The following is a 15,768-nucleotide window of genomic DNA, read 5'->3' as shown; positions in this document are numbered from 1 at the left end:
GAGATGCCATTCTCTAGCACATGAGAGGCATTAAGGAGGAAGTGCTGCCAGGAGCACCACTCAGTGTTGGATTCTGAGGTGGTTAGAGAAAACAACACATTGGTTAATACTTCAATAGTTATGGGGGGAAATGAGAATCAGCCCCATAGAAGAAGAGTGGTAAGGGCATCCAGAATTGGCAAGAGTATAGAGGAAGAGGCTCTGGCTGGGTAGCTCAGTTGTTTAGAGTATCCTTCTGACAAGCCAAGGTTGTGGATTCAATTCCCAGTCAGGGCACATACAAGAATCAGCCAGTGAATGCATAAATAAGTGGAACAAAAATCTATTTCTCTCTCCTGCCCTACCCCCCATCCTCTCTCTCTCTCAAATATCCTATATAATAAAAGGCCAGCCACCATGTAACGACCACAATGACCAGAGACCAGAACCACCACGGCCACTGGCAGGGTTGGCCCGCCCCCAAGCAAGCAGTTAGGGGCGATCAGGCAGGCAGGCAGAGTGGTTAGGGGTGATCAGGTAGGCAGAACAGGAGTTAGGGGTGATCAGGTAGGCAGGCATGTGGTTAGGGGCAATCAGGCAGGCAGACCAGCAGTTAGGGGCAATCAGATAGGCAGACGGCCCCTCCTCGGACTGGCTCCGCCCCAAGCAAATGGCTAGGGGCGATCAGGCAGGCAGGCAGAGTGGTTAGGGGTGATCAGGTAGGCAGGCAGAGTGGTTAGGGGTGATCAGGTAGATAGCCTCTTGCAGGGCTGGCCCTGCCCCCCAGCAAAGAAAGAGGGAGGCCCAGGCCACTTGCAGCGACTCTGTGGCAGGTGTGCGGCCAGCCAGCAATTGCCCTGCAGAGGGGGGCCCACGCCAGCCAAGCCATTGCAACCCAGCCTGTCCCCTGCAAAGGGAGGCCATCAGTGGCAGGGGAGGGGGGGCAGCACTGCACAGATGGCAAGCAGTGGCAGCAGCGGGGGTGGGGCCAGTTGCCTGAAGCCAGAGGAAGGAAAGTCCAGATAGTTCCTGATCTCAGGCCAGGCCTAGGGACCCTACCTGAGGGGTCCCGGATTGTGAGAGGGTGCAGGCCAGGCTAGGGACCCCCTGAGTGCATGAATTTTTGTGCACCAGGCCTCTAGTATATATATAAAAGGCTAATATGCAAAGTGTCCCCTCGTGAGTTTGACCGGGAGACTGGAAGTTCGATCACTCGCTATAATGTGCGCTGACCACCAGGGGGCGGCACGGAACGAAAGAAAGCCCCAGCCGGCAGCAGGGGAAGGAAGGCCCCGGCTGGCAGCCAGAAGACCCCAATTGGCCCTAATCACCAGCCAGGCCTAGGGACCCTACCTGTGCTTGAATTTTGTGCACCAGGCCTCTAGTAAGTAAAGAAAAATAAAAAATTCCTGGCCAGTTTGGCTCAGTTGGTTGAACATCATCCCTTACACCAAAAGGTCACCCATTTAATTTCCAGTCAGGGCACATACCCAGGTTATGAGTTTGATTCCCAATTGAGTCAAGCAATTGATATTTCTCTCATATCAATGTTTCTTTCTCCCTTCCCCTTTCCTTTCCCAACATCCCCTTCTCCTCCTTCCCTTCTTCCCTCCCTTCTTCCCTCACTTCTTCTCTTAAAAAAATCAATGAAACTATTTTTTATAAAGAAAGTATGTAGGAAGATGTCACTTTGGGGATCCTAGGAAGGTATGTGTCTTAGTACATGAGGCAGTAAATGAATCAGGATCCTATATAATAAAGGGATAATATGCAAATTAACCCTCATGCCCTCACAAGATGGCTGCCTACGACCAGGCCGGCAGGAGGGTTAGTGAGGGATGACTAAACAACTGAACAAGCAGGCTGCATGGGGCAACCAGGCCGGCAGGGGGGTTAGTGAGGGACAACCAAACGACTGAACAGCAGGCTGCGTGGGGCAACCAGGCCGGCAAGGGGGGCAGTTGGGAGTGACCAGGCCAGCAGGGGGGGGGGGCAGCTAGGGGCAACCAGGCCAGCAGGAGTGGTGCAATTGGGGGTGACCAGGCCGGCAGGGGGGGCAGTTGGGGGCGATTAAGCTGGTGGGGGGGCAGTGAGGGGTGACTAGGCCTGTGGGGGGGGGCAGTTGGCAACCAGGCTGGCAGGGGGGGCAGTTGGGGGCAACCAGGCTGGCAGTTGGGGGCAACCAGGCCGGCAGGGGGGGCAGTTGGGGGTGACCAGGCCATCAGGGGGGGAGTAAGGGATGACCAGGCCGGCGGGGGGGGGGGCAGTTAGGGGTGACCAGGCCAGCAGCGGGGGACAGTTAAGGGCAACCAGGCCAGCAGGGGTGGCAGTTAGGGGCGATCAGGCCAGCATGCAGAGGCAATGAGGGGCAATCAGGCCAGCAAGGGGCAGCAGTTAGGGGCAACCAGGCCGGCAGGCAGGTGAGCAAGTAGGAGCCAGCGGTTCAGGATTGTGAGAGGGGTGTCCGACTGCCGGTTTAGGCCTGATCCCTGGGATTGGGCCTAAACCGGCAGTTGGACATCCCCCAAGGGGTCCCGGATTGGAGAGGGTGCAGGCTGAGCTGAGGGGACCCCCACTCCATGCACGAATTTCGTGCACCGGGCCTCTAGTATGTAAATAAGACCAGAGCCAAGTCATGGAGGCCTTTATGCTTTTTAAAAATTTTTTATTGATTTTGGAGTGGAAGGGAGATGGAGAGAAACATTGATGTGAGAGTAATAAAACACCTATCGGTTGCCTACCAGGGATTGAACCTGCAACCAGGCATGGGCCCTGACCAGGAATCAAAATGGCAATTTTTCAGTGTACAGGATGATGCCCAACCAACTGAGCCACATGGGCCAGGGTCTGGTGTGTTTTCTAAATACCATTACCCAGTGAAAGAAACTGGGCCTTCTTGGAAAATGCTTATTCCTAGGCAGAGGCAGGGAAAGGACAAGTTAAACCTGGAACATCTTGTGCCAGAAAGTAAGAAAACACTAAAAAATTTATGTGGATATGTCAGAAGGACACAGAAGCCAGTATGAAGTGGCACCCATTAGTCAAATTTGGGACAATCTGAGAATCAAAATAAATAACGACAGTAAGGAATTATAACCCACTGTAGAAGATAAGTGAATAATTTGTAATTCATACCACCTATCTACCTATGTATGTATGTACGTACATACAAACGTACATAAAAGGGAGAGGAAAGAAAGCCCTTTTTTCTATAGAATGCCAATTTAAAAATGTACAAGACAATTAGAAAATCTTTAGTTTGCACCATTATAGTAACAAGTGATTTAGAATCATCAACATGTATTAAATCACAGAAGTGGAAGTTTGTGGTCTCAAAGTATTTCTCCACAAATTATTTATTAATTACCAACCGGAAAATTGTCTATTTACAGTAGAAAAACTTGGCAGGCAACACCATAATGAATCCAGTGCTCAAAGTTCATGAATTACCCAGAATGGGGCAAACTTGTCCCAAGCCTCCTAATCTGATGCACCAAGGATTCACCCTCACAGCAGAGAACACTGGCAAAAATGCACATCCTGACCCTAACCCTTAAGGAGGATTGCCTCCTGGGCCAGAAAAAAAAATGCTATAAAAGACATTAAACTTTGCCCCCTAAATGAACTTTACCATAGGGTTTGAAATTTTTCAAACTAAAAAAAACAAAACATACACACACAGCCTGGCCGGTGTGGCTCTGTGGTTGAGTGTCGACCTATGAAGGAGGAGATCACAGTTTGATTCCCTGTCAGGGCACATGCCCGGGTTGCACCTCAATCCCCAGTAGGGGGTGTGCAGGAGGCAGCCAATCAATGATTCTCTTTCATCATCGATGTTTCTGTCTCTCCCTCCCTCTCTGATATCAATAAAAGTATATTAAAAAACAACAACAATACACACACACAAGAAAGATGACTCTCATGGAAATGTGTAGAATGATCCAGAAGATAGATTCTAGAAGACTTTCCCTAAACGGGGCAAGCAGCTGTTAGAATATTTTAATTGATGATAGGATTCGAGGAGATTTGCCATTTTAACAGTTTACTAGGAAGCAGGATGGAGCATGGTCCAGGAAACAGATATGCAGTTTAGAAGACACATGTAATCCTCAAACTCTTCACTTGGATTTTCCAAGTACATTTTAATGTTATTTTGACAGCCAGACTCAACTCAGAAATAAATTTCCTTCATATATAATATTTAATAGTGCACCAATTAAAATAATTAAGTTAATAAAGTGAATGTAAAAACATAATTGCTTTTTTTCTATATCATTAAATAACAATACACTTTTTACAGATAATTTCTAGTAGCAAACTCCCTATATTATGTATTACTTTAGCCTTTGCTTTTGTCTTTTGCATAGCTCCTACCTTTGGATAAAACTGTTCAATTGAATCTGCATTTAAAAATAAAAAGAGGAAATTAATGAAGAATCCAATTTAATCTGTCCATTTGAAAAGAAAATTGAAGATAAAAAAATCAAACAGTGAAAACCTCCCACCATTAAAAATTTAAAACTATAGTTCTGTGCATTTTACTGTTTCCTGTTCTCCCTATTCCTATGAAAAATGGTAGATGAGAGCGGAGACCCAAGACTGGGCTATGATGTCCTCATACATGGGAAAACTTATAACAAAAAGATCCCCCCAAAAATCACCCAGTATATTGAAATTGGTAGTGGGTTCTTTTCCATAGCCAGAAAAGTTTGTGGGGAATTTTCTTCCCAGACATAACAGGAGATAAAGGATAAATTGCTTTTATGCTTCTACAAGGACAGAAGTGACTTGAAATTCCTTTAATTTACTTCTGTGTATACAGGCAGAGTCAGACAAGGTTGAAGTGGAAAGAAAAATGTGTGTCCTGAGGGTGAAGGAAGCTATTAGCTACTTCAGATGACCTGATTACTGATTACTACCTGCTCCAGTAGGCTCTGTCCTACCAACACCTAGTCCCAGTGGGAGGAGGCCCAGTGGGGTTGGCCCTGTGGGTAAGGTTGGCCCAGCAGTTAGGTTTGGCCTGGCCAAAATGGAGGGAAAACTTGGGGGGCTGAAGAAAATTTTGCAGACCTTAAGAGAGAACAGCCAAGTCCTATCTGAAGAAGAGGGATGAGATTCCAGCCAGCAGAGCCCATCCAACTCAGTCAGGGTGAGAGAGTGGGAGGGAAATTTCAGAAGCTGAGGTGTGCTACAGAAGGGGTGCCAGTGGCAATGGAGAGCAGCAAGCAGGGGCAAGTGAAGGTGGGATAGGTTGGAGTGGCAATGGGGAAATCTGCATAAGAGCCTGAACAAGGAGCCATACTCATGTTTGCATGAATGGTACTTTTAAAAGGCCCATTAACAGAATAATATTGAATTTAAACTGTTTTTGAAAAATAATTTTTAAAAATGATAGAATGCCCATTTATTCTATATCTTGTTTTTGGTGGCAGTTGCACAGGTGTATATCATTTTAAAACTCACTTATAATTTTGAACTAACACCTAAGTCATAAATTTTATTGTATGTTAATTATACTTTGATTTTTAAAAATCCCATTAGAAGTGGACACAGTGGGAAATTTCTGTAGCGGGAAATATACATACCCCTAGAGCTTCCTTTGAACACAAGATCAATAAATCTTCATGAGGCCTCCTTTATACTTGTAAAATGAGGTGATGAGAGACTGCATGACAAAAATCTGGACTGAAATAAAGAGGAGAGTTTAATTTCAAAGCTCACTTGGGCCTTGGTATATATAAAAGTGTCCCAGAGGTAGTAGTTGCTGCTTTTTGGCCAGACTGTAGTAGGTCTAATTTCTTTTGTACCAGTTGGCCTCTGGGCATTGTGAGAAGCCAGGAGGAGAAACTGAAATTAGTCTGGACAATAATTAAAAAAAACACACACAACATATTTTTATTGCTTTCAGAGAGGGAGAGAGAGATAAAAACATCAATGATGAGAGAGAATCATTGATTGGCTGCCTCCTGCATACCCAACTCTGGGGATCGAGCCTGCAACCCAGGCATATGCCCTGACCAGATATCGAACATGACCTCCTGGTTCATAGGTCAATGCTCAATCACTGAGCCACACCAGCTGGGCAAGTCTGGACAATAATTTAAAGTACATTCTCCCTTGTGAACAAGAGAAGCTTAGAAATCTATGTTTAATGAAAAAAAAGTTTGCATTCCTTAGTATGGATATAGGCTGTACCTTCTAGTAACAATGATAGGGTACAAGAACCATGTACAAAATCAGTAGCTTCCCTGTCTACCAGCTATGACCAATTTAAAACTATATTGGAGAAAAAAACATCCATTCACAATTGCAGCAAAATTTTACAATACCTCATAATAAATCTATGATGATTTATTTACTGAAGGATATAAGAGAGAACTTAAATAAATGGAAAGATAAGCCTTTTCCTTTAAAGAAATTCAATTATTTTAAGGAATTCCTATTAGAGAATTCAATATTGTAAATTCAGTATTATAAATATCAATTTTCCTCAACTTTATCTAGAAATTAAATGCTATGCCAGGCAATATCATAGTAAGAATTTAAGAATATGTAAGAATATAAAAAATTGACTCTGATATATGAAAAATTTCAAACACACAAAAAAGCACAATGAAAAAACAAGAAACAGTTACCTGGATTAAATAATTCTTAATACTTTGCCATAGTTGCCTCATAGATAGATAGAATGAGATATAGAGTATATATTTACTGAACCATTTGGAAGTGTTACACTCTAACACTTTATCAATAAATTCTTTAGTATGTATTTTCCTAGATGTATTAGTCAGTTTGGGCTGCTATAACAAAATGGGTAGTTTAAACAAGATAGTTATTTCTCACAGTTCTGAAGGCTGGAAGTCCAGGATCAGGTGCTGGGTGATTTTATTCCTGATGAGGACTCTTTTCCTGACTTGCAGACAGCTGCCTTTAAACTGTGTCCTCACGTGGTGGAGAGAGAGCTACCTCTGTCTTCCTCTTCTTATAAAGGAGCTATTCACAACACGAGGGCTGCATCCTCATTGCCTCATCTAAACCTAATTACCTCCCAAAGGCCCTACCCAAACACCATCACAATTGGTGGGTTAAGGCTTTAACATATGAATGTGGGTTGAAGACACTTCAACCCACAGCACTAGAATAAGGCTATTCTCCTACATACCCACTTTATTATTATTACCATACTAGAAGCCCGGTGCACGAAATTTGTGCACGGCGGGGGGTTGTCCCTCAGCCCAGCCTGTACCCTCTCCAATCTGGGACATCCCTCTCACAATCCAGGACTGCTGGCTCCCAACTGCTTGCCTGCCTGCCTTCCTGATTGCCCCTCACCACTTCTGCCTGCCAGCCTGATCACCCCCTAACCACTCCGCTGCCAGCCTGGTTGATGCTTAACTGCTCCCCTGCCAGCCTGTTTGCCCCCAACTTCCCTCCTCTGCCAGCCTGGTCACCCCTAACTGCCCTCTCCTGCAGGGTTGATCACCTCCAACTGCCCTCCCTTGCAAGCCTGGTTCCTCTCAACTGCCCTCCCTTGCAGGCCGGGTGCCTCCCAACTGCCCTCTCCTGCTGGCCATCTTGTAGTGGCCATCTTGTGTCCACATGGGGGCAGGATCTTTGACCACATGGGGGCAGCTATATTGTGTGTTGCAGTGATGATCAATCTGTATATTACTCTTTTATTAGATAGGATAGAGGCCTGGTGCACGGGTGGGGGCCAGCTGGTTTTCCCTGAAGGGTGTCACAGATAAGGCTGGGGGTTCCCTTGGGGTGTGGGATGGCCTGAGCGAGGGGCCTGTGGTGGTTTGCAGGCCAGCAACGCCCCCTGGCAACCCAAGGGGAGGCCCTGGTATCTGGAATTTATTTACCTTCTACAATTGAAACTTTGTAGCCTGGGGCGGCAGCCATTTCTGGGGCGGCAGCCATTTCTGTGGCAGTTAATTCACCTTCTACAATTGAAACTTTGTAGCCTTAAGCGGGTGGGCACGGCCAGGGTGTGCAGAAAGCTTTGCTTCCCCTGTTGCCGCCGGCAACCCTGGCCTGCTCTCTCAAGCTCCATTCTGCCGCCATTTGTTTGAATTTGTTTACCTTCTATAACTGAAACTTTGTAGCTTGAGTGGAGGCTTAGGCCTGCAACGGCTATGGAAAGCTTGGCTTGCTCTGTTACCTGGGAAACCTTGCTCTCTGTGGCTGTAGCCATCTTGGATTGGGGTTAATTTGCATACTCTCCCTGATTGGCTGGTGGGCGTGGCTTGGCTGGTGGGCGTGGCTTGTGTAGAGGAGTGATTGTTAATTTGCATATTACCATTTTATTAGAGAGGATTTCCCTAATATCACCTGATGTCCAGTCCATTTTTAAACGTCTGCACTTGTCCTAAATATGTTGTTTATAGCTCATTTGTTCAGACCAGACATTGGCTATTGCATTTGGTTGTTATCCCCCTAAAGGCTCTTTTAATTTACCACAGGTCCCATCATCCACTGGACCCCAGTTCTTCCCATGACAGTTACTCATTGAAGAGACAGAGTTTATAGAAATCCCCACATTCAGGATTTGTTAGATTTGTTTCCTCATTAGTCACTTAACTTATTCCTCTACTTGCCTCTAAACTAAAGTCAGCTCTCAAGACTTTATTAGATTCAGGGTAAACATTTTTGTTTTTGTTTTTTGGGTTTTTTAAATATATTTTATTGATTTTTTTACAGAGAGGAAGGGAGAGGGATAGAAAGCTAGAAACATCGATGAGAGAGAAACATCAATCAGCTGCCTCCTGCACACCCCCTACTGGGGATGTGCCCGCAACCAAGGTACATGCCCTTGACCGGAATCGAACCTGGGACCTTTCAGTCCACAGGCCGACGCTCTATCCACTGAGCCAAACCGGTTTTGGCCAGGGTAAACATTTTTGTCTGTAATATTTTATTGGCGATGCTGTGTTCATCAGGAGGTACATAATCTTTTGGCTCACTCTTTAGTGAAGCAAAGTTTGATGTCTGGTTTAAGGTGGTGATAACCATATAATAAAAATATTTTTTACTTTCTCCTCCCGCTGTATAAGATACTGAAAGGAAAGAAAGCTAAGGGGAAGAAGGTGGTGTCGGCCCCTGCAATTGAGAAGAAGCAGGAGGCCAAGAAGTGTTTTCCTGTGCCTCATCTCATTTGATCCTCACAGATGTCCTAGAGAAGGTAGATAGGAGACTCGGTAGAATCCTATTTTCTTTTCATTAGCTGGAAAACGGAGATTTAGAAAGCTTGGAAACTTGACCCAACTGAAAAGAAGTAAGAAATGGTGGACCTTGAAAATGACTTGATTTTCTCACTGTGCAGAATATAGTCAAACACGGCTGCAGTTCAATATTTTACCTTTTGTTCTCCTTGCGTGATCTACAATAATAATCTACTTCATGTTGATATTTATTGCTTGTTGCTGACAATTACCTGAAAGAGTAGTTGGGGTGCTTCACTGGGCTGGAAAAAGTTTAGCTAAATCAGAAAGCAGGTCTAATTAAGCAAGTTTATTCCTTATCTATAAAAGGCTAAGTTGACTCGCACATGAGTGATACATATAAAGCTCTCGCTGATGCCAACTGCACGTGTGTGTTTTGATCGTCATTGTCGATCGTGAATTTAGTTGACACTTAAAGAAAGGGCAAATAGCATTATTAAAATATTTCTTCTAATTAATTTCCTTTCAATGTGCATGAATTCCTACACCGGGCCACTAGTTCTCTATAAGCATCTGAAAGTGCCTCCTGCTTTTAACCAGTTCACCCAGGCCTTGGACCACCAAACAGTAACTCAACTGCTGAAGTTGGCCCACAAGTACAGACTGGAGAGAAAACAAGAGAAGAAGCAGAGGTTGTAGGCCCGGGCTGAGAATAAAGCTGCTGGCAAAGGGGTTGTCCCCATCAAAGGGCCACCTGTCCTTCAAGCAGGGATTAACATTGTTGCCACCCTGGTGGAGAACAAGAAGGTTCAGCTGGTAGTGATTGACACGATATGGATCCCATTGAGCTGGTGGTCTTCCTTCCTGCCCTGTGCTCTAAGCTGGGGGTTCCCTACTGCATTATCAAGGGAAGGGGAAGGCCAGGCTGGGCATCTAGTCCTCAGGAAGACCTGCACCATCGTCACTGTAAGTTGGAAGACAAAGGAGCTCTGGTTAAGCTGGTGGAAGCTATCTAGACCAATTACAACAACAGATATGGTGAGATCTGCCGCCATTGGGGATCTCAGGTCCAAAGTCGGTGGCTCGCATTGTCGAGCTGGAAAAGGCTAAAGACCTGGCCACCAAGCCGGGCTAAGTGTACACTGTTGAGTTTTCGCTACATAAAAATTCTCCTTTAAAAAAACAAAAAGTATCTTTGGAATCCTGGACCAGTTTGGCTCAGTGGACAGAGTTTCCATGCGGACTGAAGGGTTCTGGGGCTCAATTCCAGTCAAGGGCACGTACCTCGGTTGCAGGTTCCCTGCGCCTGGTTGCGGTGTGTGTAGGAGACAACCAATTGATGTGTGTCTCTCACATCGATGTTTCTCTCTGTCTCTCCCTCTCCCTTCTACTCTCTAAAAAATCAATGGAAAAATATCCTTGGGTGAGGAGTAAAAACAACAAAAAAATCCAGTATCTTTGGAAAAGAAAAACAGTAAGGAGGAACTTATCCCACTTGGACACCAAACCATACTATAAAGCTAAGTGTGCGTAGATCAAATGTACATATAAAAGTATAGCCTTTCAAATTAATGGGGACAAGATGGGCTATATAATTAAAAAGTGTTGGGACAAAATAGATCCTTTTTCTTATGTCCTTCAGACAAATTCCAGGTGAATCAAAGAGCTAACTATAACATCTCTAAAAGAAATAGAAGCAAATAAAGAATAATTTTAAAATATTACGACAGTAAAAATAAGATACAACACTAAGAAGAAGCCCTAAAAATTGATAAAATTGATTTGACATTAAAACTTTTATAGCAACATGAATAGAATAATGTGACAAAGAATATATAAATAGGTAATACCAGCAAAGGTTGAAAGGGCTGAAATCCATGATGTATAAACAACTACCACCTAGCTAAAAGAAAAAAATAAATGAGCAAAGAACATGAATAAGAAATTCTTAGAAAACACACTGCAGCCCTAGCTGGTTTGGCTCAGTGGAAAGAGCGTTGGCCTGGGGACTGAAGGGTCCCAGGTTCAATTCCGGTCAGGGGCGTGTACCTTGGTTGCAGGCACATCCCCAGTAGGGCGTGTGCAGGAGGCAGCTGATCGATGTTTCTCTCTCATTGATGTTTCTAACTCTATCCCTCTCCCTTCCTCTCTGTAAAAAAGCAATAAAATATATTTTAAAAGAAAGAAAACACACTGCAAACATCTGATGAGCACCTTATAATGTGTTTGGCTTCGCTAGTGATCAGGGAAATGCAATGAAAATAGTGAAATACCATTTTTTTTAAAATAAATCTTTATTGTTCAGATTATTACAGTTGTTCCTCTTTTTCCCCCCCATAGCTCCCCTCCACCTGGTTCCCACCCCATCCCCTGCCCTTACCCCCCCCACACACACTGTCCTCGTCCATAGGTGTACGATTTTTGTCCAGTCTCTTCCTGCACCCTCCACACCCCTTCCCCCCCCCCTGAGAATTCAGTCCACTCCCTTTCTGTGCCCCTGATTCTATTATATTCACCAATTTATTATGTTTGTCAGATTTTTTATTCATTTGATTTTTAGTTTCACTTGTTGATATGTATTTGTTGTCACTTTGTTGATCATAATTTTTATCTTTACCTTTTTCTTCTTCTTCCTCTTCTTAAAGAATACCCTTTAGCATTTCATATAATACTGGTTTGGCGGTGATGAACTCCTTTAGCTTTTTCTTATATGTGAAGCTCTTTATCGGACCTTCAATTCTAAATGATAGCTTCTCTTGGTTGTAGGTTCTTGCTATTCATCACTTTGAATATTTCTTGCCACTCCCGTCTGGCCTGCATAGTTTCTGTGGAGAAATCAGCTGACAGTCATATGGGTACTCCCTTGTAGGTAACTGTTTTTCTCTTGCTGCTTTTAATATTTTCTCTTTGTCTTTTGCCCTTGGCATTTTAATTATGATGTGTCTTGGTGTGGTCCTCTTTGGATTCCTTTTGTTTGGGGTTCTCTGTGCTTCCTGGATTTGTAAGTCTGTTTCTTTCACCAGGTAGGGGAAGTTTTCTGTCATTATTTCTTCAAATAGGTTTTCAATATCTTGCTCTCTGTCTTCTGGCAGCCCTATAATTCGGATGTTGGTACGCTTGAAGTTGTCCCAGAGGTTCCTTGCACTATCTTCATATTTTTGGATTCTTTTTTCTTTTTGCTTTTCTGGTTGGGTGTTTTTTGCTTCTTTGTATTTCAAACCTTTGACTTGATTCTTTCAAGCCACTATCACAAAATAGGACCTAGATTTCTGAAGCTGATCAGGAGGATGAGCACAACAGTATCCATTCAGTCTTGGTAGAAGTGTTTAGCCAAGGACAGCATGAATGTGCTGATCTTTATGTATCTCTCTCCATTTCTCCCAGATTACTATATTCTGTTCCACTGACATACTGAATATCTGACAGCATGTCAAATGCATGCCAGCATTTGTCAAAAGGTAAACGAGAGAAAGAGTTCTGTACCGCTTATTCAGTCCGTAGGCACAGGCCTCTTTGGCTTTGGGGTGAAAGCATTCTCAGTCGTTCTCTGATCACAAGTCTCAAAATAACTAGAATGTTCACCCCCTCCCCACCCATTCCCTTGTTATTTTATTTTTTGTGTGGGAGGAAGTGTACAAAAGCAAAAAATCAAATTAACATCAGGAATATTATTTTTTTCCCTTTTTTTAATTAAGGTATTACATGTGTATATATCTTCCCATTGCCTCCCCCCTTACTCCACTCCCATACATGCCCTCACCCCCCAGAGTTTTGTGTCCATTGGTTATGCTTATATGCATGCATATGAGTCCTTCGGTTGATCTCTTATCTTCCCCACCTCTCCCTAACCTTCCCGCTGTAATTTGACAGTCTGTTTGATGCTTTACTGCCTCTGTATCTATCTTTTTGTTCATCAGTTTATAATGTTCTTTATTATCCACAAGTGAGTGAGATCCTGTGGTATTTTTCTTTCATTGACTGGCTTATTTCACTTAGCATAATGCTCTCTAGTTCCATCCAGGTTGCTGCAAATGGTAAGAATTCCTTCTTTTTTATGCAGCATAGTATTCCATTGTGTAGATGTACCATAGTTTTCTGATCCAGTCATCTGCTGACGGGCACCTAGGCTGTTTCCAAATCTTAGCTATTGTAAATTGTGCTGCTATGAACATAGGGGTGCATATATCCTTTCTGATTGGTGTTTCTAGTTTCTTAGGATATATTCCTAGGAGTGGTATTACTGGGTCAAATGGGAGTTCCATTTTTAGTTTTTTGAGGAAACTCCATACTGTTCTCCACAGTGGCTGCACCAGTCTGCATTCCCACCAGCAATGCAAGAGGGTTCCCTTTTCTCCGCATCCTCGCCAGCACTTGTCGTTTGTTGATTTGTTGATGATAGCCATTCTGACAGGTGTGAGATGGTACCGCATTGTCGTTTTGTTTTGCATCTCTCGGATAATTAGTGACTTTGAGCATGTTTTCATGTGTCTCTTGGCCTTCCTTCTGTCTTCTTTCGAAAAGATTCTATTTAGGTCCGTTGCCCATTTTTTTATTGATCATTTTTCTTCCTTTTATTAAGTTGTATAAGCTGCCTGTAGATGTTGGAGATTAAACCTTTATCAGTGATAACATTTGCGAATATGTTCTCCCATAGAGTGGGCTTTCTTGTTGTTTTGTTGCTGGATTCTTTTGCTGTGAAAAAGCTTTTTATTTTGATGTAGTCCCATTTGTTTATTTTCTCTTTAGCTTCTATTGCCCTAGGAGTAGTATCAGTTAAGAAGTTCTTTCGGCATACGTCTGAGATTTTGCTGCCTGTGGATTCCTCTAGTATTTTTATGGTTTCCCGTCTTATGTTTAAATCCTGTATCCATTTTGAGTTTATTTTTGTGTATGGTGTAAGTTGGTGGTCTAGTTTCATTTTTTTGCACGTATCTGTCCAATTTTCCCAACACCATTTATTGAAGAGCCTGTCTTGACTCCATTGTATGTTCATGCCTCCTTTGTCAAATATTAATTGAGCATAATGGTTTGGGTAGATATCTGGGTTCTCTATTCTATTCCATTGGTCTATATGTCTGTTTTTGTGCCAGTACCAGGCTGTTTTGAGAACAATGGCTTTGTAATACAGCTTGAAATCTGGTATTGAAAAATATGGAACGCTTCACGAATTTGCGTGTCATCCTTGCGCAGGGGCCATGCTAATCTTCTCTGTATCGTTCCAATTTTAGTACATGTGCTGCCGAAGCGAGCAAAGGAATATTGTTTTTAAAGTCCACAATTATAGGGTTTGGTCTGAGGTCCAAAAAATTTAATAAAACCTCATGACATTTACACAACTGTAGAGGTTATTCAACTTCAAAAACCCACCTGTAAGAAGAGATCCCTTTAAACTCTGTTCTCAACCTGTGGAGAATTGTGCTAGAACCAAGAAAGAGCCATAGGTTTTCAAATCAAACTCACTGCAGGACCTGACTTAAGGACCTGACCTGTCAAATGAGGGATTCCACACCTGTAATGAGAACAATAACCTCTAATGTCATTTGTGTGAAGCCCCAGCACCATGTCCAGCATGTGACGGGAACTGTTAGGGTGTTTGGCCCGTGCGTGACACTGGCTGTGTAAGAATTTACAAGTAAAAGAAGAGATAGATGCAGAGAGAAAGTTTATTTTACTTTCCCCGAAGGCAAAGGGACAGTGCGTTGCTAATCAGTACAAAGGCAAGAAATAAACTGTGGCCTGCTCTTTTAAAGGTAATGGCTGCTGTTGCTAGAAGGGAGGTGGATTTTGGGGCTGGAGTTGAACAGACATCAGAGGGGTTGTCTTTGGAAAGGTTTGTTTGCTTTCTTTAGTCAGGCAGATGTCATATGGAGGTGTCTTTATCAGCATCTTCACAAGCCAGTAAAACATTCTTAGAGCAAAAGTTACAGAGAGTTCAAAAGAGGGGCAGCTTGGGTTTGAAAGGGAGGGAGTAGAGCCCTTCTACTAACTGGAAACTTTCCTGCCCTGATTTCCCCAGTCATTAAATCCTTAGGGAGGAGAGGTATGCAGGAATGTAGCCTTGAAAGTATCTTGTCTTGCAGTTTGAACAGGGGCTGTTTGAATCAGAGCAGCTAACAGTCTTAGGGTTTAATTACCAGGTGCTTCTCATAAATTGTGGATGACCACAACAAAGAAAAAGAAAGGCATTTTTTTTTGTCCTTACATTCTCTTCACAATTCTAAGAGATTTTCAGTCTCAGAGTCAGGAACATGGGAATTTCAAATTAATGCTGAGATTACCAGAATATCCAATGAAACACAACCACTTTTTCTAGATGTGCTAGAGAAGGTTTTAGAGTGTGTCCATTTTCTCATATGCCTGCCACCTAATCCCTCTAGTTTTTGTCGAATTTTGACCTTAAACAAATAAGATAATTTTTTTTGAAGATATACATAATTAAAGCTGTAATCCAGCCCTACCAGTGTGGCTCAGTTGGTTGGAGTGTTGTCCTGAGCACCGAAAGGTCATGAGTTTGATTCCTGGTCTGGTTCAATTCTGGGTCAGGAGGCAGCTAATTGATGTATCTCACATTGATGTTTTTCTCTCTCTCCCTCTCCCTCTCTGGAATCAATAAAATAAAATAAAA

General features: G+C 43.3%; 1 protein-coding gene and 1 pseudogene across 2 annotated transcripts in view; both read left to right on the top strand.

The window, feature by feature from the left end:
- Nucleotides 1–15,768, top strand: part of CDC14B (cell division cycle 14B) — a gene marked incomplete at its 5' end in the record, with an annotated part of 123,692 nt that overhangs the window by 20,267 nt on the left and 87,657 nt on the right. The window lies entirely within an intron of this gene.
- On the top strand, nt 9,464–10,278 carry LOC307111036 (large ribosomal subunit protein eL8-like; annotated as a pseudogene). The gene has a single exon. The product of its transcript is annotated as a large ribosomal subunit protein eL8-like (transcript).

This window comes from Cnephaeus nilssonii (genome assembly GCF_951640355.1).
Source record: "Cnephaeus nilssonii genome assembly, chromosome: 14".
Lineage (NCBI taxonomy): Eukaryota > Metazoa > Chordata > Mammalia > Chiroptera > Vespertilionidae > Cnephaeus > Cnephaeus nilssonii.
This window is presented reverse-complemented; position numbering and strand designations above follow the sequence as displayed.